Source organism: Temnothorax nylanderi, unplaced genomic scaffold, assembly GCF_030848795.1.
Source record: "Temnothorax nylanderi isolate EJ_2023f unplaced genomic scaffold, tnyl_v1.0 TNYL_tig0015_pilon, whole genome shotgun sequence".
Classification (NCBI taxonomy): domain Eukaryota; kingdom Metazoa; phylum Arthropoda; class Insecta; order Hymenoptera; family Formicidae; genus Temnothorax; species Temnothorax nylanderi.
The window spans coordinates 1678608-1693485 of NW_027249077.1; the positions used below are offsets into that span (position 1 = coordinate 1678608).

The following is a 14878-nucleotide window of genomic DNA, read 5'->3' on the forward strand; positions in this document are numbered from 1 at the left end:
GAGAAAAGCAGAAAAGATAAAGAAGGGAAGGATACCCATTTTGGAACGGTGGTCGACTGCTCTTGGCTCTTGTCCAATTTTGGACATTTCGATGTAGGAAAGAAAAGGATGAATGTCGAGAGAAGTGCAATAACAAGTGGACGAGCGGAGTTCACGTTCGAACTCCGCTTTTGCGATAGAACGAAACGGGGTTACACGAAAAAGTATTACGTTCGCTAAGTTGAGAGAGTATCCAGTTTTAAGAATAGGTATACTTCGCTCGAGGATACGCGTTCTCTCGCACATTAAAACTCACGACTATAGGATCTTGAAAACTAACTCTGATAAGGTTTTGCTATTTGCTTTGAAAAGTCAAATGCATGTACATTTTAATAAATATGAATTATTTTAATGAAAATGGAGAAAATTAATATAATACTTTAGTTGAGAAAAAAAATGTTTCATGTGGCAACAGTTGATAGTATTTTATTGTCAAATCTTACTTCGAATCAATTAATATTTATTCATTTTTATTTTATTTAGAGATTATTTTACGATTATCGATGGTTTCATAAAGTGAGTCATTTAGAATATTCTGTAACTTTGATACTACACTCCTAACTGTAGCGGTCAGTTGAGTTGACATTTGCTAGTTGTCACAGTCGCCTGATACAAGCTTATCAGCGTTAATGTAACGGCACGATCGGGCGTTATTGTAAAATTCCAGCGAGCGAATCGCGCGACGTAAATCGCTCGCTAACTGCCGGACGGCGCGTTAGTGTCGCCTATGATGATTTGTCGCTTCGCTCGATCGGAAGTAACGACCGTTTCGGGGCCAAGCTTAACGATCGTCGGATATGGAGTCACGTACCATCGCCCGTCGACTACGGGGGTTGCAGCTGCACTCTCGTTCGTGCCGCGCTTCGTCCGAGCGTGTGTTTATGCAACTCGCGCGTTCGCCGCGAGCGTTCGCGCGATCGTCCCTCGGTGTTCTCCGGCGAATAGCAAACTCCGCGGCTCCTCCTCGTCGGAATTGCAAATACCACACGCCGTCGGTATATTTTAAAACGAGCGCTTCCCGATAATGGGTTCACCGTTGAATTTTCGCCGAATCCCTGACCGAATGGCGCCCGCGACGACGATTCGTCGTTTCGGACTGGACGCGGAATTGGTATTTTTTTTCGCATCCAATCGTGTATTTTTCTTTTCTAGGATTGCAGACAGTTTATGTACTTGCAAATGTATGCGAGCTATATGTGATATATTATAGATAGCGAAATGTATTCTCATTCGTCGGAAAATCAATACTTATGCGAAAAAAAGAATTACAAATTAACTAAATATTAGTACTATTTTAAGTTATGTGCATGTAATTTTTGTTATAGATTATTATATTAATGCTTATATTATGCAAGTTCAAAGATACTGATTTATTTATATAGATTTGCATTTTTTATTTAAATACTTATATTACATGGCATGGATATGAAAAAACGCATTTTTTGTTGTAATAAGACAATTGTATTTCAATATAGATTTCTATACATACCTCAGATTGCATTTTGTTAGAAATATCAAAATATAGTTATTCTTTCTATATTATATTATATATAACTTTTAAAATAAGATGCAAATTAAATAATGCATAAAAAGATAATTACGCAGGCAGCTGCACACGCTGCAAAAAGCGGTGTGACACGCGACGAACTCTGCTCCGGAATGGCGGTCGGGTCGGTCTCTCGGTGCGTCGATACGCGAAAATAGAAAAATTCGTATGGCAAGCGTAGCGCGGTAAGATGGCCGACGCGGAACCTTGTGCCAATTTCTTAGACCGACTGAATTTCCTAGAAGAGCCACCGCGACCGGACAAGCGAAAAAGCGACGTAATGGCGAAACGGGGATCAGAACGGAGTTGCCGAATCGGGGTGCCGGGCGAAGGGTGTCTATTATTCACGCGGCGACGGCGTTAAGCGGGACGTAATTGTGAATATTTTTGCCGCATCTGCGCTGTCGCTCAAGACGATGGCCCTCGTCCAATTGTCTCGGTTCGAGCCAACTTCGACTCTCCGTTAAAGCCGTCGAACTTGGCTCTGCGGCCGCTCGAATTCCGTTTCGTAGAACGCAGACTCACATATGCTGTAATACACGACGTATGTACATATCTTGCCCATTAACGTGCGTGTACGTACGTTAACGTAGCGCGTTAACGACGTTTCACGGCAAACCCGCCAGCTATTAATATTTGGTAATGGACGATCAGTTAATTTCTAGCTGTGTCATCAAATTCGCACCTTACGTAGCAAATTCAATCCTTTTGTGGATATCTTACATGTTTTTGAGCTTTATCTCATTTTTGTATAGTGTTGGAAAACAATAGTCTTGCTTAATTATGCTTTAAATTAAAAAGTAAAGGTTCGAGGTAAAACGATGATTGAGGATTTGAGCGATAAAATTTAATGTAAAAGTTGAAATCTGAAGCTTACGATATTTTTTAACATATTTATTATTGAACGTGCAATTGTCGCGATTAATTGTCAGATATTCACTTTGTCATTTTTTAGTTCTCTCGTGCGTGAAATATGCATCAAGCATTCACTTTATGTGCCACGAATTGGATACGTTTAATCGATATTCTCGTTGCGTCAAGTCAAGCCTTTTGTACATACTCATCCGCACGCATCGTTCGCTTACGATTATCCTACGTTTCGTCGATCGCTAGTATTTACCGGCGGATTAAAAGCTGTGTAGAGGGAGAGTGGATGGGATCGGCGATGGAAGATTTATCGCGTCGCTCGTTGCTCGCAAAAGGGCGATCCTCTCCTCGTTAGGGGATGCGTACTGCGCCGAGCAAAAATAACATCATCCCTTTCGACCGATATCAATCTCTTTGGGCTGGGAATAAGGGATCAGGTGGATCTGGCTTATTTCGTTCGGTTCGGTGGATTCTGTCTCTCCTCTCTCCCCCTCTCGCGTACACGTGAATGTACGTGCTCGTCCGCCTTCATGGCTTTAAACGCCGGGCACGCATAAACGTCGAGGTTGAGTCTTAAGCGAAAATCGATACGGCAATTAGACACTCGTAAAGATTGCACAATAATTCGGATAAAAGTTTGCATTTACATTGGGAAAAGTTCTGCATATTTTACACGCATTTCTGTGATTAATCAATCTGCGAGAAATTATTTCTAAGTTTCTATTTATTTGCTAATTATGAAGATATGGATTAATGCTATACTTTATCCCTGACTTTATCATTTGTTCCTAATTTAGTGTTTACATTTTTGTTTTCCAGCAATATGTTAAGCAGTATTTATTTGAGAGAAAACATAATTTTTTTTCAACAATAAAAAGTTTTAAAATTATAAAAATTACCAGCTCGAAGGAATTAAAAATTTTATCGATTTATAATGGTACTCGATAATACATATTAGGGTGGGTATACGATATAAAATATACATCGCGCGGATACATCCGTGCGAAAGGCAAGCAATTTTCGGCATGATATCGAGATACGATCGAAGCGTGCAAAGGCTTAAAGCGTTAGCGTCAAGCAGTCGCGACGTAAGCAAAGTTTCCCGAAAACGTTATGGTCTCAACGGAGTCGGGAAGTCGCGCTCGAGTTGCCGCGGCTAAGTCCGTTGCGGCGGCCGAAGGCGGGTGATCCACATTACTCGTGGTATCATGTAGACGCGAATAGGGACGGCTGCGGCGACGACGGTGGCGGGGCAGATATTCCAGTAACAGAGACAAACTGTGTGTTTGCCCCTTCATTACCCCCGGGTAAACAGCAGCCGGTTTTAATTACGACCCGCGCGCACCTCCCTGCGTCTCCTCTCGTTTGTTATTTGCTCGCACGCTCGCCATGCCGAGCTATCCAACTTTCTTACTCAGCTCGGTTAAACGTCGCCAACGAGACTGTCTCGTCTTCTGGTGTTGGTTTCGCTCGGGAGCGATGCGTCGCCGGAATCACGCGATTTTGCGAAACAAGGCGACGCTATACGCTATCATTCGTAACAGCACGTTGTACACACTATAATGATATATAGTATAGTATCTATACCATCGTTCGATTCCAAATGAAATTGTGGATTTTGACCGAAAACGGTCACTCAAATTTCGCGTACATATATGGCTGGGAATAGAAATGCAATAACATGATCATATATGTGAAATTTTTTATGCAACAACGTAATGCAGTAATGACGTAGATGCGGATGCATTTGCCACATATGTTCCGTAGAATTTACTGCTCGCAAAGTCATTATTTATGATATTAGATGTGAAGAATAATGCAATGTTTTAATTATATTGAATCGCCTGCGACGCTTAATAACAATTCACGAATATCTTCTCTTTCATAAATCGAGATTTTAATTTGAAAGGGTTAAAAATGATCCAGTGCAGACGAATTAAAGCTCGCCCACGTTCAGTTCACCTTCAGCAAGCGAATTAATGCACTCGACTGTATATCGAGTGCATCCAGTTCCTGAAGCAGTCAGCCGTGCAGTCGTAACGGATCGTTTCGATCGTTTTGTAAAGCCCGTCGTTATCGCCCTGCGAATCCAAGGCGTAACTTGATGACGGAAATAAATTTCGTAAAACGCGCTTAAGGAGCGATCGGCCTCCTCGTCCATAAACATGAGACAGCGGAAGTACAGGAAGAGAATCAAGGGCCGATGGCCGATGGCGAGGAGATAAAAAGATCGCGCGAGGGGATTGCGAAGGAACGAAGTGGGCGCGCAATACCGGGAAGGGGCGAAATTCCGGCGACTTTATCGTATTTAATCTTTTCTTCTCGCTTCCTATCGCGAAGATCGGACGTTGATTGGAAGCGGGCAGCGAGGGGGATTGAGAGGCTGTTTGGAGCGAAAAGTCGCGGAAATCCTTTCTAATCCGCGAACCATTCGGTTAGGAGCCGACGTGGCGTAAAGTTGACTTGCTCGAAATGGGATGCAAGCGGGTAGCGAGCATGAATTTGCCTTGCGGTAAATGAGTCGTGGAAGAAATACTTTATCTGTGCGACCTCGTTTCTATCCTCCACCGTCGGCCTTGCGGCGAACGGAAACTCGTCGAAAGCTGCGCGAGCCAGTGATAAGAGATTCGCATAAGAGTGACAAAACGTAACGTGGAACTATCCCGTGTCTCATCACATACGTTACATTGAGGTATCAATATTCTTGACGTGTTAACTATAATATAGATATCATAATTAATTTGCATATATATATGTTTTGGACAATTATTTTGTGAAATAAAAGATACGGTATACAATAAAGTAGAATTTTCGGCAAATTTGAAAGGTATAAATGGAAAATTTTGAAATGAATGTACGAATACCTTTTATGTGCCTTTATTCGATCGCGGCGATTCAATTCAATTACTCATATGCGTTCTATTAATCTTCTGCTAGTGACGGGAAAATCAAATCGTGGTAGTTATTAATGAAGCTTTATTATTATAAAATCACCTGCATTCACGAGCGGATGGTACTCCTTCAGAATTTTAATTTGAAGTTTAATTACCGAGAGATATTTAATCCTCAATATTAAAAAGCTGCAGAAATATCTCTTGCCTCCTACAGGAAGTATGGATTTAATGCAACAAAAGTAAGAATCGATATTCTAGAAGATTTCTCCGACACGTGATTCTACGAGTACAATACAAAGAGATATTGTAATTTTGTAATTTTTAATTTGTTCACGTGCATCAAGCGAAATACCATATATTGTCACGTACTGTGAATACTACAGCCAATTTAGAATGGCTCTCTTTACGGTAGATATAAGTGACCTTTTTAACCGCGGTCCGTTACGCATAATTTACGTTCATTATCTTTAATGGGTGGGCTATTAGGAGGGGCGCGAGTAATAGTATGGCAATACCACTAATGCTTCCGCCCTCTCTTGCCCTGTCCCTTCTCTTCTTCTTCCTCCACCATTTTTCTACCGGCACGTTTAAATGTCTACTCAATGCAAATAATGGCCGGTAGCGGAAGAATATTGTTTCTTGCGCGGAAGAAAGTAATGATCATGGTGCGCGAAGGTACGAGAGCCGGATGTATCCGGAATTATATCGGGAATTGCACGTCAGGCGTTTTCCAAGAGAGACTTATTGCCTCATCTATAGCCCTCGTTGAAAAGACAATGAGATTGCGCAAGAGATTGTACGTCCTATGTTTTTTTTTTAAGGCAAAATTGGAAATTGTCTTTCTTTCTTAATAAATTTCTTTTAATTTTTTAGGCCAATTTTCTTAGAGAATTTAAACTTCAAAAATTAATATTTTACCAAGATTGATTATTTTAACCAAATATCAGTATTTTAAATTTACCTGCTAACATATTTAATTGTAAATTAAGGAACAATTAATAATAACTGCCACTAAAAACTTGTGAGGTTTTTTCTGTGAGGTGGTTCATCGTTGCGTGGTTATCCTTAAAGGCGCGTCGCGATGGACGTGGTGGACATCCCGACGGCGATGGCGGCGCAAATACCTCCGAACGTCCCTCGGGCTGTCACTTAGTGTCCTAAAGAAATAACATTTCCTTCTCGTGCATCAAGCGCGCCATTGTCGTCGTCGTCGTCGTCGTCTCGACGACGTCTCTCCCGGAGACGTCGGCTGGGTAACACCGCGGATTCGCGTCCCGCCGCATTTTTATTTCGCCACGAGGCCAGCCTCGAGTCCGACAAGGGGTAGAGGCATAGAGGGATGGAAAGGGGACGGGATCTACCCTCGCTAGGCATTGCACAAGTGTCAGCCTGAATAATACATGTTCGTTGCAGCGAGTATACAGCTTGACACGACCTGTTCCCCGTACGTATATACCTATATGTACACGATGAACGATATATATATATATATATATATATATGTGCACATGCGTACGCGCATACATATGTAACGACCTACATGGACGTATTTCTTTCCCCTCGTCCTCTCTTTTCGCTCGTTTCATCGTTCTGCGCCCTGTTTCTCTCTCTCTCTCTCTCTCTCTCTCTCTCTCTCTCTCTCTCTCTCTCTCTCTCTCTCTCTCCCTCTCTCTCTCTCTCTCTCTCTCCCTCTCTCTCTCTCTCTCTCTCTCTCTCTCTCTCTCTTTCTCTCTCTCTCTCTCTCTCTCTCTCTCTCTCTCTCTCTCTCTCTCTCTCTCTCTCTCTCTCTCTCTCTCTCTCTCTCTCCCCCTCTCTCCTCTCTCTCTCCCCACTTGCTTGCAGTTACGCTCGGCGGGTCCTTTGACAAGCGAGTTTACGTTATCGCACAAATCGCAGCGTCGGCATACATATGTAGGCGCGTGTAGACGGCAGGACGTGTCACGGCCGTCGTTCTCGCGACGACGAGATCTCCGCATCCCGCTGTGGGTCGACACCTGGCGTATGCAGGCTTACCGGAACACACCGTCTTACCACCGGATAACAGAGACAAAGACAGAGAGGGAGAGAGAGAGAGAGAACGTGACTGACCTAGTCGAAGGCTGTACTTGCGAATTACATATTCATGTAAATTTGAAATTTTCGACCCTGCGCAATGCGCATTTAATGATGATGTTGATAATCGAGTTTGCCAAGTATTGCGGACACTAATGGTCGTTGGTAGTTGAGTTTGCCAGGTATTGCGGACATCAATGGTCATTGATAGCCGAGTTTGCTAGGTATTATGGTCACTGACGATCATTGAAATGTTTATTGTGATAGGGGTGCAAATGCGTTGAATTATAATCATGAATCATGCTACGCATAAGCATCATTGTACGTGATCTTGACTAATTGCTTTCGCTTGTCTCTTGCATCTGCGAGTCTAAACGAAAATAATTTTTGATATAACTAAATGCTGCTATCCGGGACACATTACGAACGTCGTGAGAATGATACAAAAATATAAAAACGAGAGGCGTGAGAAACAGTTTAGATCCGGGTGATACCCGTTGTTATGCACAAATTTGAAGAATTGCTCGAACGAAAGTGGAATTCCTGCCTCGATTTTCATTTCTCAAGTGGCGCGCGGAACACGTATCGCGTGTGATGTTCTTTTTTTTTCTTTGTCGAATTTCTCGGCCTCGTTTCACCACGTGCGCGCATCGCATAGTCTAAGCGAGGAAAGCGGAGTCTATACTCCACTCTTATAACGGTCCACTCGACTCCCATCCTCGTAGTTTCTATTTCCGACGATCTGACTAACGTTCGCTTTCGCTGTGTGTGTGTTGCAGGGATTACGTTCGACGCGAATTGGATGCAGTGACGTCATCGGGAGTTAGCTCCACGGTGAGTAAAGTTATGCACGATCCCGATTTCAATCTGATTCGGTCGCGCGATTCAAGCATTTCAAAACGTACGACACGAGCCCGGCTGACTCGAACTTTCCTAGCGAAAGAACTTTGCACGCGCCTTGAATACGTATTCCGGCTATATTATGAGGACACGATGATATGAGATCATCAATTTATGAGGCAGAGTAAAAGAAAATGATGCTTTCGACGTAATATGAAAGTATTCAGAGGAATAGCGGCAAATACATTTCTTTTAAAAACCTGAGAAAATTATTCTAAATTTAAATTCTTCAATCTTAAGATGTTGCGTCGAATTTTTTCTCCAGATTATTGAGGGTTAAATCTAAAGAGAACTTGGTATTTTTCAAAGTGCCATCGATACATCGTATGTTTAGAAAAGTGTTGGGGTAGTACCCCGTTTGTTCGGCTCCCGCCTTCGCGGTAAGTAAAATACGCCGTAACAGGGTTAGCCGGGCTATGAATAAATTTAACACGGCGACCGAGATTATAGGGTAGAAAGTGAGAGAGAGAAAAAAAGGGGGGAGGATAAGGAAAGTAATAATATGTGAGAGAGGAGACATTTTCAACCTGCGAACTGACTCTTCTCTCTGCTCGCGATAACGTTGTCGCGCAACCCTCTGCTACGTGGAACTTCAAACCGCGCGCATACACGGCCGTAAATGAAAGCCTCGTGTATGAGATATCTGCAAGCTCACGACGAGAAAGCCTCTCGACAAAAAAGTCCGATGAGTGAGACGGGAAGTGCGCGAAAGGGAAAAAGCGTGGGAGAAAGAGGGAGGCGAAGGGAAAGAGGAGAAGAACGGGAAGAGACGGAGATGGTCGCGCTCGAAAACATTTACAGCGAATCGGATTAGCGCGGGTATTTAATCCCGCTCGTGGCTTTCTCGTCGGCGAAACAAAAAGGGGACAGGTAAAAAGGGACGCGAAAAAGATAGCGCGCGCGCGCGAAACACTTTAGCGCACGTGTGCGGAACACACTTTTCTAAACACAGAGCAGAATCGCAGGCATAAAGGGTTCGCCCCAGAATGGAGCAGAGAGTGAGAGAGAAGGGGAAGATAGAGGAAACGCAGTCCTCTCGGTAAGATCTCATCTCTTTAATGGGAGCAGCTTTCCGCGACGAACGAAGCTACCTCTCGCGAGCTTTCATCGAATATCGGGATTTCTGACTGATAACGCCGACATCGAACGACAGTGCGAAACCGCGAAAAACTCGACCTGCAATTTGATTTACGTTTCGGAGAGCGATTTTCAATCTTGTTAAAAAGAAACGTGACGAACGAAAACATCTTACGATTTTTATCGGCCGCGATTGTTAATTTCCTTTTGGAGTATGAGCAAATCCTTAAAATTGTCTCCTTCTATTCTATTCTCAGTAATTTAATAACATAATAATTCGTGTTTAGGATAATTCACTGTGTCATTCAGTCACAAGAAAATTATAAAAAATGCAGTATAATTCTATATATACATAGTTAAATAGGAAAGGAAGAGAAGAGAAATATGGGTACGTATATATGTATAAGATTATATTTTTATTATATACAACTTTATTATATGATTATTACATAATATGTAACATATAGTTTTTCCAATATTTCTTAAAAACTCTTAGTAAAGTTGCTATTTTAATAACACGACGTAGCATGTTCACATTTTCGCTCAGCGTGCAGACTTATGAATAACGCGCAGTAAATCTCGAGAAACGAAGTTTCGGGTCGGGCCGAGATCTCATTTGAGAAATCGCAATTTCCCTTACGTCGTCCGCATACGGTTTCGCCGTTGCACGCGCTCGCTCTCGTCGCGGCGCCTGTCGATATATTCCGCGTACGTTGTAACGACGTGCGCCGATTGCTCGCCTTCATTTTACAGCCGTACGAGACGGGCAGCGGGCGAGGCGCGCGCGGGCGTATTTCCTTCAGCTTCCATCAAATCGTACAGTGAGGTCGAAACAGCGCGGCAGCGGCGGCAAACCGGGGAGCGGCGGTAGCACGTATCGCTCAGACATTCGTCCGCACTCGGCTAGCTGTGCTTCACGGCATTCGCAATTTCGCTTTTCTCTCACTTTCCACCTCGGCTCCCCCGTCTCTATCTCACCTTTCTTCCCTTCTCCGGGGTCTCGCGCTCGTATTTCGCGCGCGGTACTGATGGGAAACGTAGCCTTTACGTCTTATCGAGAGCCAGCCGGCAGCGGTAATCGTGACGGCCCGATTTCGTGCCGCGGACGATCTACTACGGTCGAGGAAACCCAGTGAAAAATGATCCGGTTCAGATACGTATATGGGACCTGCAGCCCGCGGGCCCGTTCGTATGAAAGGGCGCGGAGCGATACGTGATCCCTAGGCAAGTCTTCATAAATCCCGCGTCAACGTCGGCGAAAACGTGCGCTGCTCCTGCTCTTTTTTCGTTACCCGTTCAAATGTTGTTTGCATTACGTTATTTCAATCTATTAATTCGGTAGCCGACTTTAATCAACGTGACTCTTTTTGCGGTGGCTCAGTGGAATTATCGGTAGAACTAGAGAAGCGAAAGTAAAAGCTCTCCCTTTTCTCTCAACGGAAAACGTCCAAACGTGATACCTGCTTAATTACTGAAGCTTTTGTAAGCGAAACGAGGCGAGTGCTCGAAAAGGGGATAGTGAAATCGGTGAGAAGAGGCGGAAAAAAGGAACGGGACGATACGACGATACCAATGTTGAGAGGGGTTCGCGAGAATGTCCATTGCTAGCGGGCATTTGTATGTAAATGGCCTCATAGTTGCGAAAGTCTCATCGAGAGAGCAGCGGAACCGGCAGCAGAGTGAAGCTAACGAGACCGATCGTCTCGACGGGAAAAAGAACGAGACACCGGCAGGCAAAAAGAGAATACCAGAGCGAGGAAATAAAACGATCGCGCGTTTGAGTTTGGACTCGTGTCTGCCGTTAATGTTCCTCCGACTGTTTCCCCTCTTCGCTGTCTTTTCCCGCTTCGCGCGGACCAACATCTATTTCCTACGCTGCGTTGCCTCTGTCGACAAAACTCGAAACTTCGTCAATCGCCTTTTAGAACATTCCCGCCATTTCCGTCAGAGCCGAATGGATAAGTAAAACACGTTATACGTTCACGAAAGACAAGTCCCGCTCGCAAATATTATGTCATTATTTTTCGTTATACGGTACGCTGCACTCAGAAAGCGTTTGATGAAGTTGGGACGAGTAATTTACGTGTGAAATCAGGTCACGCTACCACTTTAAAGTCGGTAATTTTTAACTATTATATATATGTATATCTTTTTTTATCTTCTATGAAATTTTATAATATAGTTCTTGGCGAGTTAATCCTTATTATAACACACAATCAAATAATAATTTAATTCAGTAAAACTACATATAGAACGCACTCAAAATTGCAATATTCCAAAAGCAACGTATTTTTATCGTTGCGTAATCCCTCTTTTACGATGCAAAGGCGAATTGTTATTGGTTTGATATTTACGATAATACGCGGGACTTTGCATTCGATAAAGAATTTCTACGTTCGATTACGTTGAACGCGAGATATACGGGATCTGGATCCGAATCCACGTATCTGAATAAATTATTGATACGCGATCGAACGTATACGGCGCGGCGCGCGGACGAGATACGAAATAACGTGAAGACTAAACACGAATTTATATACCGCGCCGTATATTTATTTAGGATAGAATTTATATTTCTTTCCCCGGACAGGCGGTAAAACGAGATATATGAAGCCGTCCCTAAAAGCTTGGCATGCCAGTTCACAGTCGCGCAGCGGCGACCAGCCGAAGGAGTACGTGCGTGTGATTTTCGCGCAGGGCGGAGGGAGTTGTCCGGCAAATAGTTGGGGACCCTCCCTCCTCCCGGAACCTTATATCATCCCGACGGGATTTATGCAACTGGCACGCACACACGCTCTTCTCCGTCGGCTTAACTCAAGGCGGCGGCGCGGCGTATACGCCGTTGATGATGGTGCCCCTCGCGACGTGCCGTGTCGCGATGGCGCATCTCACCGAGTTGCTACATTGTAGCGAGCGATATAGAATTACCCCTGATGTATAGGACGATGTAGGAGAAATGCGTCAACTTAAATTTCATCAATCAAACGCGAATAACTGATGTATGAATGCGACTCGCGCGGTAATATATCGTTTGCGACGTATTACACGCCGCACAACGCGACTCGTCGCTATTCTTAGCTTTGGCATTCTCTCGGCTTTTGTTCGGCGACGACAACGATGACGACGACGACGGCGATGGCGACGGTGACGGTGACGGTGACGGCGAGGTCGGATCGACGGATGGATCCTTGATTCCGACAGATCGACAAATGTACCGTAAGCCTGTAAGCTCCTCCTACGCGCTTATAAGCTCGCACGATGAACATGCCTCGCGAATGGCTGACTGACATGAATCCGTAATTGCATTTCTCGTGACGCGCGAATACATTTTAGCTGATTGCATTGGATTATCTATTCCCGATGCGCCTACAGTTCTCTTGTAACGCGACGTTAAGTTAAGTGGAATAATAGCCTTGTGCGCACGAACGAGAGAGAGAGGTTTATCCGGAGTTGTCTTTTAATATCGACACGCGCTTGAATGGCGGATTCACGGATAGTTTAGGTTCAGTCATTGAACAGGTAATGAGTTACCATTACGTGTTGCTACTGCGGCAACCGATCGGCTTGTAACTGGACTGATTGCTACCGCCTGCATCATCGCAATGGATCTATACGCGATACTGAATCTGAAAGCAAAATTAGTACCGCTTTTCTAAGCTATAATATGGCAATTTCCATCGATTGATGTGCCGGAAAGTTACAGTAATAATCGATTTGCGAGGAACTTTCTATTCGAATATTTAGTGAAAGTTATAATTACATTTTGACCGAACTGCGTACATGATAAATTACCGTTTTCTAAGATAACGTTTCATTGTTGATGAAATTGTATGTATTTTTTTTGGTAGATATTTATATCAAATGTATGAAGTTTAACAACGAAAGTATCAATTTAATTTAATTACTTATACGGTACATTGTTATTGTACATCGAAGAACGGATATATATATATATATATATATTATTAACGGGAATATGCAACGTGCGCGAAAACAGTTTTACAGAAGACCAAATATGCATTATAATTTTCCATTGATACCGAATTCATATACGTTTTTGCTGACCCACGGTAGCGATTTGTTCGACAGCTTTTCCGAGTTAACCACTACGATCCGGTCGCGGCACGTAACGTGTAGAAGGAATAAAATGGAGCAGCGAAGATAAGGATACCATGCACAGGCACTATAGCGAGGTAGAATGACAGTGCGATAAAGCCGTAGACAGCGAATCGGTCCCGTGTAGCCAATCATTGGGGGATCCTCCCATTCCCTGTTTAATCGTCTCAGCAACCTGGGTTCCGGCGGGCCGATAATGAATACGCCCCGTAGTGCAGTTAGGTACATCTGCAACCGACCATCGAGACATTCTCCGCGAGCGAGAAGGCCTCGGAGCGAGGAATGTCTGTTTCGCTAGAGAGCGTCTGCGAGAGGAGACGGTCGTCTTGGAACCCTATCAGCGATGAATATTACTGTCAGATTTCTGTTCCGCGGAAATTATGGGAATCATCGATGGAGTTTCGGGAAACGTTCGCTCGCACTTGGAAAATTTCCTTGTCGCGTTTATCTTTCGTGTCCAATAAAATCTTCCAGATTTTGGGCAGATGTGCTTAAACATCGGTTTTAACGTTCCGTTTTAAGTGTCGTCGTATGCTGTTGCATTTATTTACTATAAAGAGCAATTATATATGCTTTTAATACATCTGTAATATAGGGATATTTTTAATTTGTTTCTGTGTGCTTTGATACGGTTTCTCGATTATTCTGCCTCGTTGCCAGTGCGGTTGACTCTTCATACCACTCTAACAAAATAACATTGTTTCGCGAACCGCTCGTTCGTCAGAGAGAAATCACGGGTGGTAGAGTCGCTAATCGAGTCGAATATAGATCGGAACGCCACTAAGTTTGATCAAAAGCGGGCGCGCGAACCGGTTCTCGACCCAAGTTCAAGTATCGGTGAATTCCGATCGGCCAGGCCGTGATAGAATGACGAGCGGCTCGTTTTCATCGGAGTTAGCTCCATGTATCGTGTTTGATGATCGCAACGCGACGTTTTCCTATTCTGCGTTCTATGAACAAGTTGTAGTACGCTATACGTTGGTTTCGCCAGGAAGCTGGCGTTAGGGAAAATCCCACGTGCATCGCGGAACAGGATTCGATCGTGTCGAGCTAGGTGCATCAAGATGAGTAAAGCGAGCGCGTCGTGTCCTCGCGCGAGATTGCTCCGGGCATGATTTACGCCGAAACAAAGTGACGATTTCGCAGGTGGTTCGACGCAGATACCCGACATAGCGTCGCGCGTGTCTAATGGCGCCCGTACGTGCAATTACGCTAACGGCTGAGGGCTGCGGGGATGAATTGCGCGTGTCACAGCGTTCCGAGTAGAGGCAAATGGTCTATTCGAACGGCCGCTCGTACACCGTGACCGTATTTCTGCGCTCGCCATCGTCTAATGAATGTGAGGAACCGCGCGAGGATCTCTAATCAGATTTTAGAGTACGATGTT

At 44.1% G+C, this 14878-nt stretch overlaps 1 protein-coding gene across 5 annotated transcripts in view; it reads left to right on the plus strand.

Moving 5' to 3' along the window:
• The window catches only part of LOC139768339 (uncharacterized), a 391369-nt gene that overhangs the window by 57623 nt on the left and 318868 nt on the right, over window positions 1–14878 (plus strand). For 4 of the 5 annotated variants that reach the window (XM_071698423.1, XM_071698420.1, XM_071698429.1 and 1 more), the window contains one exon: window positions 8178–8232. The exons of the other annotated variant lie outside the window; for it this stretch is intronic. The gene's annotated coding sequence lies outside the window, so the exon portion shown is untranslated. The remainder of the gene's footprint in view (window positions 1–8177; window positions 8233–14878) is intronic. 5 annotated transcript variants of the gene reach the window in all.